We start from the raw sequence: 10,406 nt of genomic DNA, 5'->3' as shown, positions 1-10,406 counted from the left end.
AAATTGTTGTTGTAATGACAAAAGGTGCTACCAACCTCCTTCTGATTTTTTGGGAACAAATGACATTATTGCATCTTAAAACATTTTCTCTCTTACCCTTTCTGTCAACACTATTTGATCACTGCTTCAGTTTTGATTGATATTTTGAAAAACTTTTTCTAGTAGCATGAAATATTATTTACATATGCACTTTATGTAAATGTGAATATTTTCACAGAAGAGCTGCATATCAAAAATTTTAAAGCTGTATATCACCTTCTCACCAACCCACAAGTTTTAGGAACAATTTTATTTCATATTTCATCACTATTCTAATGACTAGGTTTTTAAATGTAAAGGCATTTAGATTTCAAAGAAGTTAAGAAACATTTTGTTGAAAAACAACAGCAAAAAAGACTTACACAACCATCATCTGCTTGAATCAAGACATAAGATGATGTGTAATTTAAAAAGAGCCACTATCCAGGGGTGGGATTCAGTTTTTTTAACAACCAGTTCTATGGGTGCGGCTTAGTTGGTGGGTGTGGTTTGGTGGTCATGTGACTGGGTGGGTGTGGCCAACTATACATCACTCATGTCAAGGGGCACTTCTCCTCGCCTGGCCTATCATGACAGTGGGGATGCTGCAACAGTCATAAGTGTGAAAAATGGTCATAAGTCACCTTTTTCAGTGCCATTGTAACTTTGAATGGTCACTAAATGAACTGTTGTAAGTCAAGGATTACCTGTACAAAAATACAAAAAGCTTCTTTGTTTGCAAAAAGCTACCCTAAATACCAATCATTAGATTAAAAATACCTGCAAGCCAGAGTTACAAATCAGGCAGGGTGCCAGAGCACCTTGAGGAATTAAAATAGTTAAAATGCAATGATAACTATCAAGCAACCAACTCTTGCTCATAAAGTGAAACCCTTTAGCAGAGAGGTCATTTAAGCTCTCCAGGAAAAGCACACCCAGGAAAAGCAATCCTTAGATCCATTTGTACCTCTTAAAAATACCAGCTGATCTCACTCACCTCACAAGATATCCTAAGGAAATCATCCAGATTTAAGGAAAGGTCACGTGCCCCCCAGAAAGGCAGTAAAAAACATCAGGGCCAAGCTTGCATCTTGCCTCTTGGAAGTATACCCCAAAAGGACAGTATCAGATAGTACTAACGCAGTGAAGGAAGACCTCCTCCCCAGATAGAAAAAGAAACCATGAGGCAAGAAAAAATTCAAACACAATACAAATAATTAAATCACAACAGTAGCTGTTGCTTGTTGAAGCTGAATAGGGAAAATTATCCCATCAATAAACACAGGAGTAAACGTCACCAAGCACTGAATTAACCTTCACCAAAAACCAGTTTGAGACCAAAACTCAGAAAGAGTATGTAAACTCACATTTGAATGTCAATCTTTCTAGCTAGCCAAGAAGCCTTGCTGAATGTCACTCATCTTGGTTCCCTGTCACGAAAAGCTTTGCTTCATTATTCAATTATTTCTTCAAAGTGCTGATTGGCCAGGGAAGTATTCCCTCCCAACAGCAGTATAAAAATCTTAAAACAACCCTTCCCTTTTAAGAAAGCCTCAGAAGCTCCGGAGACAGGAAGTCTAGGTTGTCTGCCAAGAATGTAATAAGGGTGGAAAAAAACAAAAGGAGATTGCTTCTAACTACTGGTTCTCCCGAACTGCTTAGAAAGTTAACAAGGGGTTCTATAGAACCGAATAGAACTGGTAGAGTCCCACTCCTGCCACTATCCCAAGTAGTCTGGGAAGTCCACTGTAATCTGATGTGCAATGGACCGTGGACAAACTCTGTTGGGACAATACTAGGAGCTCAGTTTAATTTTTAGACCAGTCAACCTATGATTTGCTGTGACTCTCCAACTCCCTTGGCTCAGCTCTTCCTCTATGATATACTGTATTTTAATAAGGATGAATGAGAATTAAAAATCAGGACTTTTTGCATGTTGGGAAAAGCATGTCCATTGCAAATAAACTAAGCAGCCTGCCTTGAAATTGGTACCATAGCTTCTCATCTTATGTACTGTGAACGTCTCTCAATAGCCCCAGTACTATACAACTCAGGGAAACCTTAGAGGCAAGAGTTTTAGGAACATAGCACATAGGTAGACTCACACAAATTTCTACCAGATAGGCCTTTGTTAGAAATGTGGTTGTGTGTTCCTTCACTGACATGTTTTACCCTGCACAGGTGACATTATTCACCTCTAATTTCTATGCATGAGCTCAAAGATTTTGTTCATGCACAAGATATGAGGAGAAGTCCCTTTCAGTTTCTGGAACAAAGCTCCCTTCTGAAGTTTTGCACAACTTTTGCCCACATGAATCTCTCCTTCAAACAATCTTCTCTCATGCACCCATAGATGCACAGGAACATACCTAAAGACACAGATACTTGTATAGAGATACACATTTCAACTTTCAATGAAAGGAAGGAGGTAGCTCATAATCATGGTGAGTTAAGTGATGTCATGTCCTCCCTCTCATAGTGCCTGGAGGCTGTTAGGGGTTGGATGGGGAGCAACGGGTTGAAACTAAACCCTGGCAAGACCAAGTGGCTCTGGGTTTTGGGGTTCATTGTCTAAGGGATAATTGCCATATTTGGTCCTGGATGGAGTGGCACTACCCCAAACAGACCCTGTGCATAATCTGGGGGTTCTCCTAGACTCTTGTCTCCTGCTCGAAGAGCAGGTAATGGTTGCGGCCAGGAGGGCCTTTGCGCAACTGCGGGTTGTGCACCAGTTACGCTTGTTCCTGAACCAAAAATCCCTACTCAGAGTCACTCATGCCTTCGTCACTTCCCGTCTTGACTATTGTAACACGCTCTACATGGGGATGCCCTTGAAGAGCATCCAGAGGTTCCAGTTGGTGCAAAATGTAGCGGCCCGCACGGTTTTGTGCAGACCCCGGCGTGCACATGTATCCCCTCTCCTGCAGGAGCTGCATTGGCTGCCGATTTGCTTCCACATGAAATTCAAGGTGCTGGTTGTCACCTTTAAAGCCCTTCATGGCTTGGGACCAGGTTATCTGAGGGACCGTCTCTTGCCGGTCACCTGACCCATCAGAACAGGGAGGCAGGGAATGTTGCAGGTCCCATCCTTGAGGGAGATACACCTGGTGGGACCCAGAAGGGCCTTCTCCATGGTGGCTCTCCCTCGCTCTGGAACATCATTCCCCCAGAGATTAGACTGGCCCCCACTCTGATTCTCTTCCAGAAGGCATTGAAGACCTGATTCTGCCAGTGGGCCTGGGGAACCCATAGCGGGATGGAGCCCATTAAATGGCTCATGTAATCTGCTGTGGCTGGGGTGGGGGGTAATTTTACTATATTAATTTATTTGATTTTACAAGTTTTATTGTTTTAAATTGTGGTTTTATATGTTTTAAGCTGCCTTGAGTCGCCATGGCGAATGGGTGGCAATACAAATCTAATAAACACATACACACACACACACACACACACACACACATACATAAATACATAAATACCTTTATTTTTACAAGGAAGCTGGTTTTAAAAATCTACGTTTATTGTGATTGCTGGTGTAAATGGAAGCTGCCTGGGACAGATTTCTATCTCACCCTTTCTGCTAGCTGTTTACTCTTGTTTTTGGGCAGAGATCACATTTCAGGTGGAAGGTATGAGTGCTTGTTTAGCAACTGCCTTGTTAAGTGACTGGTTGTGTTTACTATGTTGATGGAAATGTAAGTTTGCAACCAATCTTTACATTTATGATTTCTGTAAAACAAATGAAAGCTGAAATAAGATTTTAAGCACAATCATGACTTCACTTAACAATTGCTTTGCTTTATGACCAAGTTACAAATCCCAATTGTGGCCACTAAATGAGGACTACCTATATTTGTTTGTTGCCTTGAGGTATTACCAGTACTAACACTGACAGAGAAATACAGTAGAAATAACTTTTATTCAAGCTGTATCATTTGTAAAAATAACTTTTTTTTGGTCTTACGTCTAAGCAAAGCTTCACACATATACCTCCATGGCATATGATCACCAACAGAGATGCTTGCATGTTCAGAACAAAACATTTGTCCTTTACACTGGGAGAATCAAACACTGTTTAAATATTCATTTTTTATTCCCTTAAACATTACCAAACACAACCTTAAATCTTCAAGGTAGTGGAACATTCCATTTAGATTTTAGAGAGAAACTTCCCTAAAGCCAAGAATTTTACAGGTGGCAGGTATCAGTAAACTATCCATATACAAACGAACTATACTGTAAACTTTGTATGCCATTGAGACAAGTGAGAAGTTGCATCCAACATAACAGATTTAACAGATAATCAGAATTGGAAGGGACCTTGTAGGTCATCTAGTCCAACCCCACACCCAAGCGGGAGACCCTACACCATTTCTGGCAAATGGCAGTCCAATCTCTTCTTGAAAGTCTCAAGTGATGGCACTCCCACAACTTCTGAGGGCAAGCTGTTCGATTGGTTGATTGTTCTCACTGTCAGAAAGTTTCTCCTCATTTCCAAGTTAAATCTCTCCTTGTTCAGTTTCCATCCATTATTCCTTGCCTGGCCTACAGGCGCTTTAGAAAATAGCTTGACCCCTTCCTCCCTGTGGCAGCCCCTCAAATATTGAAAGACCACTATCATGTCTCCCCTGGTCCTTCTCTTTACTAGACTAGCCAAGCCCAGTTCCTGCAACCATTTGTTGTATGTTTTAGCCTCCAGTCCCCTAATCATCCTGGTTGCTCTTCTCTGCAATTTTCCTAGAGTCTCAACATCTTTTTTATAATGTGGTGAACAAAACTGGATGCAGTACTCTAGGTGTGGTCTTACTAAGGCTTTATAGAGTGGTATTAGTACTTCCCTTGATCTTGACTGTATCCCTCTGTTAATACATTTTAGGATTGCATTAGCTTTTTTGGCTGCTGCTGCACGCTGCTGGCTCATATTTAGCTGGTTGTCCACTAAGATTCCAAGATCCCTCTCACAGTTACTGTGCTGTCCCAGCCAGTCTATGGGAATTGGATAGTTACTTAGGAATTGTGAACTGTCCCCTTAAGGAAATGCATCATGGGAAATGTAGTTAAAGGTATCCTGGGAAATGTAGTTCATGTCACGTGGCCACATCTGTAATCCTGATTGGTCACTAAATTGATCCTCGAGGGGTTGAGAGAGGTTTCCCTCCATTCTTGCCTGCACTCATGGAGTGATAACAGATTTTCTTTCTATTGGTACGTGATGGGTTAGGAAAAGAACCATTTTTTACTCTGCACTGCTGATATACAAAGGATTGGTCATTATAGAAGAGCTTCGTCACAAATGTGAGTTATGAAGATACCTGATGTACCAATAAATGTACTTTGTCATGGATGCTTTGTGGAATTATCTATCTGCATCTGCACAGCCACAAATCCACCTCTGTGATGAGACAGGACAGAAAAGTAAAAAATGATTTCTAACTCATCAAAATAAATTTATTAATTTTGGATTTGTGATAAAGCAACGTGATATTGAAGCCAAGAGTGAATGTGCTATGTTGATCTGAGCCTGCATGTCTCATCGTTTCTCTCTCTCTCTGTGAGCATCGGAATTCTTTACGTGCTGTGGATGTTGGGCAGGGCTGGAGTTTCCCACATGCTACAAACAAAAAGACTTTCTACCCATTCACCCACCCCTCCTCTCTGCTCAATTTGTCTTCCTACTATCTCAGAGACTCTATTTGCATAACAAGGAGAGTTAGAAATTTCCTGGTTCTCCAAAGATAATCAAACCTCAGTTGGAAAGTTTGAGAAATCTTGTTTGTATTTTTAAACAGAAACCAGAAGCTGATTTTTCTATCTGCATCATTTGGAAGGGAGACAAAGCCTTTACTGATCCCCCTTCCCTTTCTCTTCAGTGAAGGAAAGGCTGTGTCTCAAATTACACCTCCCAACTGGAAGAGTCGATTTGTAAAACAAAGGGAGGAGCCAGATTTTACCCATCTGCCCTGCTACAATTTTTAGCAACTGAGGACAATCTGCTATCTTTTTCTTTCTTTTTTCCTTCTGAGACAAAGACTGTATCTAGCTTGCTAGAAGCTTCAACAGGAAGTCAGTCATTAAAATACCTCATCAGACCCCTTTGTCCTAAACTCTCTACATGCTGTTTGCATGGTGGGAGGGGCTGGAGTTCCCCACATGCTACAAACAAAGAGCTTTCTAACCCACCCCGCTCTTCTCTGCTCAACTTTCAAAGCCCATTTGGCTACTAGGAGGAATCCCTCCCCTTCTTTCTCTATCCACCCACAGATGATCAAGGGTCTGTCTGGATTACAAAGAGGAATTTTAGCAGGATTCTGTAAGATTTCTGAATCTTAAAGCAGCCCACAACCACATCTGCTACTCAAAGAAAAAATCTCCCCGAGTTTCCAATACGTGTTTGCATTGATAACTCTTTTTGAAATTATTGTGAACATTTAATCAATTTAATTCCAATATTCCAAGATTACCTACAACCTACCAGCTCCATCTGATGGTCAAGAAGAAATTTATAGTGAAGTCATTTTATTTTATTTTCAAGAGTGGGCAAGGAATCCCCCCTTCCTTTTCTCTTCAGCCCACTGCCCCCTTCTGGTGGTCAACAAAAAAATTTTTTTTTTCCTCATGTGATTTTCCCCCCCACAATTTCTCAAATATTGACCAGGGTAATTATGAAACTATTGTGCACTATTTAATCAACTTAATTCAAAGGTTCCAAGAGTAACTGCAACCTAACATGGGCATAGCAACAGCGTCTTCCAGATCATCTGCTGCCACCTTGTGAAGCAAGTGATCCTTATAGGCATATTTTTGCATTCTGCCCTCAAGTCTTCAGGCTATGCTGTGCATATATCTGCGTTCAGCCCTCTAGTCCTCAGACTTTGCGATGCAACCTCTAGTGCCCGCTTCTGTCACAAGCTCACACCACACCCTAGAAGCAGCCATACTGTGTGCTGTGCTAGCATCGCCCAGACTCTGCAGTGCCACCTACGTGCTCAAGTATTAAATCCAGAAGCAATTCTACCTTCTGCCAACTGTTTGCAGCATACCCTATTACAAAAAAGGACTTGCACAAAACCACTAGAATTTTCCAGAATTTTTCCTTTGCCAATTTGAAGCATGCCAACTTCCTCAGCCATGACAGATGTCTCTGATGTACCACAAGACCCAAATCTTCCACCCACCTTTGATGTAAACGTGGAGCCTGGTTCTCAACAACCGCCTTTAGATGTCCAACCCTATGGAGAAGCTGCGATACCTCCGAAAATCTACAACCTCAGAAAGAGTAAGAAGCTTACCAAACCCATGGAAGAACACTTGAAGAATGATTGGCAGCAGCAATATCGCCGCTACATAGACTCATGGGTGAAGCTTGAGAAGATCTGTGATGCCCGAATACATAAACTGCCCCCGAGAAACTCCATACATTGCTAGATGACCTAGATGCCCTTTTCGCACAGTGGAGATGCAGCAGAAACAACCTCAAGTCCATCCAGTCAAAACTGGGTGACCCCGAACTCCTAACATACATCCAATACTACGAGGAGTTTCACAAGGAACATGAAGACTGTGTTGAAGAAAGCAAGACAGCCCTCCAGGCAGTGCTCCACAACACGCTATGGCAGGGAGGAGTGTCAAGGGAGAAGGCCACTTCCAACATATATCTTCAATCACAAGCAGCTTCTTCCCACCATTCAAAGAAGGCCTCCAAAGCAGCAAGGTACTCCGACTGAGCCATAGAAGCTCAAATCGAAGCTGCAGTTGCAAAAGCAGTTTTACCTTTCATGATGGAGGTAACACGGCAGAAAGCAGAAGTGGCCAGACAACAAGCAGAAATGGCCAAAGCTCAGGCCAACCAACAGGCAGAAATGGCCAAAGCTCAAGCCCAAGTGGAGTTGCTCGAACAACAGAGTGACGGCAGCAAAAACAGCACGGGCCGCAACATTGCAGAAGGCGGCCAATGCCACCTCCCACAACTTCCACCTTGGAGAGTTGAAAAGACAGAGCCCAGATAAATGTGCCAAGACCTACATGGATGAGCAGCACTCACTACAACATGAGCAGGCGAAACCGGCACAGTTACTTGACAGTCTCCCAGAATCAAGGAATCGAAGGGGTGACCCTCAACCACAGGCTCTAGATCAGGGGTCCCCAACCACCGGTCCGCGGACCGGTACTGGTCCACGGAACAGGTCCTACCAGGCCGCTGGCTTGCTGGGCGCCGCCATCTTTTTTTGATGAAAAAGTGCTTCCGGTGAGCTTTTCTGGGTAGAAAGCTTACTGGAAGCACGTTTTCATCAAAAAAAGATGGCGGCGCCCAGCTGATGCCGGTACCGGGCCGCGGTGCCCAGCTGATGCCGGTACCGGGCCACGGCGTAAAAAAGGTTGGGGATCACTGCTCTAGATGATACCCCAAACATTGATGTTGTAAAACCTAAAACCCGAGATTCCAGTCCTGAAAACCAAGAACCTACACCAAGGTCTCAAGACCTACCGAGCAAGCAACTTGGTCCACCACTTACTAAGAAGATTTCTCAACAAGTAGGCATGCAAGCAGCCACCGTGGCCACACTCCATCCACAGGCAACAGAGCTCCTGCCATACCTTCCAAGCAACTCTAACGCAGATGTATGGCAAGATGAATGTGGTACCCACACCAGGCAGCAAGAGACACCACCTGTGCATGCGTTAACGGATCACGACCTCCTCACAAAGTACTCTGAGGAGAACCATGAACCATCTACAACACATGCCCTCAAGTCAGAATGCCATGCCTACGCAGATGCTGACAGCAACGAGCACCCGGCTGCTCTGCATCCAGACTCCGAACCACCACAGCAGACAACACATAACCCTCCCCTGGCCAAGGAGCCTCAATGTGCTACAGAGGCACCCCCGGAGCCAGTGGCGAGTGTCAACCACATGGCAGTGTGCGCCGACTCACCATGCCCTCCTTTGTGTCTTCCCAACTGTTTAGCCAAAGTGTACACTGAAGGACGCCCTGAAGATGCCGTGAAAATGTACGCGTGGATAGACACTCAAAGCCCTGCACCCTGGCCAGACCTGCCTTCTTCAACCTCTTTGAGGTGCAACAAAACAAATTTCCCTTCACTGTATCAACGGGCCATAGACCAAGAAGCACAGCGGGGAGGAGAGCTACTGGACTCTGCATAGAGTCATTGGATGGAAGTACCCGATTCCCACTACCACCCATGTTTGAGTGCAATGGGGCACCAAACGACTGCAGTCAGATTGCAACACCTGAGGTCATAAGTAGCATGCCTCACCTACAGCACCTTGCTCATCACTTTCCCGCTCTGGATCCCGAGGCTGATATCCTACTCTTGCTGAGAAATAATGCCCCACGCGCCTTTCTCTTCTCCAAGTCAGTCGGCGGTCCTGTAGACGGCCCAGTGGCCATCAAATCTCCACTAGGATGGGGAATTGTAGGAATTGTCAATGACAATCGGATGCAGGCTCCAACCCAGGCAAATGCCTTAGCACCATCCATTCCTCCCACCTTCCGACGTCCTTTAGCACTACCGAAAACAAGAATGAAGTTCCAGCCTCAAAGGCCACCACCGATCAGTACATGTTCGCTAGAACATCCTAAATGGCTGCCAACAACCACCAGACGTCCACTAAGATGCTTTACATGGGCATATGCCTCCACAACACCCTTTTCAACAGCTTCCCGATGCCCTTTGACAACGTGGAAGCAAGAGTACTGTTCCAACCCTAAAAGGCTGCCTGAGGTGACCAGAAGACTTTCACCTTTGCTGCCAGGAGTTCCTGTACACCCTAAAAGGCCGCCAGAGGTGACCAATAGACTTGCACCAAGAAGCTGAACTTTAAGATTGAATCTCAAGCTTTGCATGCTTTGCTTTGTTTGATGCTTTATTAATGTTTACTGTTTTTTCTTAGTTATATAGCTAACTGTTTATCTTAGTTATATAGTTATATGGTATTCAGTTAGTATTACTGTTTACTGCTTATCTTAGTTTATAGTTATTTTTTTTTCTTTTTTCTCTTCTCTTAATAGTGGAATTTACAATTCCAGGTGGGGAGTGTGCTGTCCCAGCCAGTCTATGGGAATTGGATAGTTATTTAGGAATTGTGAGCTGTCCCCTTAAGGAAATGCATCATGGGAAATGTAGTTAAAGGTATCCTTGGAAATGTAGTTTATGTCACGTGTAATCCTGATTGGTCACTAAATTGACCCTCGAGGGGTTGTGGGAGGTTTCCCTCCATTCTTGCCTGCACTCATGGACTGATAACAGCTTTTCTTTCTATCGGTACATGATGGGTTAGGAAAAGAACCATTTTTTACTCTGCACTGCTGATATACAAAGGATTGGTCATTATAGAAGAGCTTCATCACAAATGTGAGTTATGAA

The 10,406-nt window shown here is 43.7% G+C and overlaps 1 pseudogene; it reads left to right on the top strand.

The window, feature by feature from the left end:
• The first annotated feature begins 2,521 nt into the window (after nt 1–2,521).
• LOC148133464 (uncharacterized) lies at nt 2,522–3,241 on the top strand (annotated as a pseudogene).
• The last annotated feature ends 7,165 nt before the right edge of the window (nt 3,242–10,406 follow it).

Source organism: Notechis scutatus, chromosome 1 (assembly GCF_049901735.1).
Source record: "Notechis scutatus isolate UNSWTSFEM ecotype Mainland chromosome 1, rNotScu1.2, whole genome shotgun sequence".
Classification (NCBI taxonomy): Eukaryota; Metazoa; Chordata; class Lepidosauria; order Squamata; family Elapidae; genus Notechis; species Notechis scutatus.
Note: the sequence above shows the minus strand (reverse complement) of the source record. Positions and strands in the feature narration are given on the sequence as shown.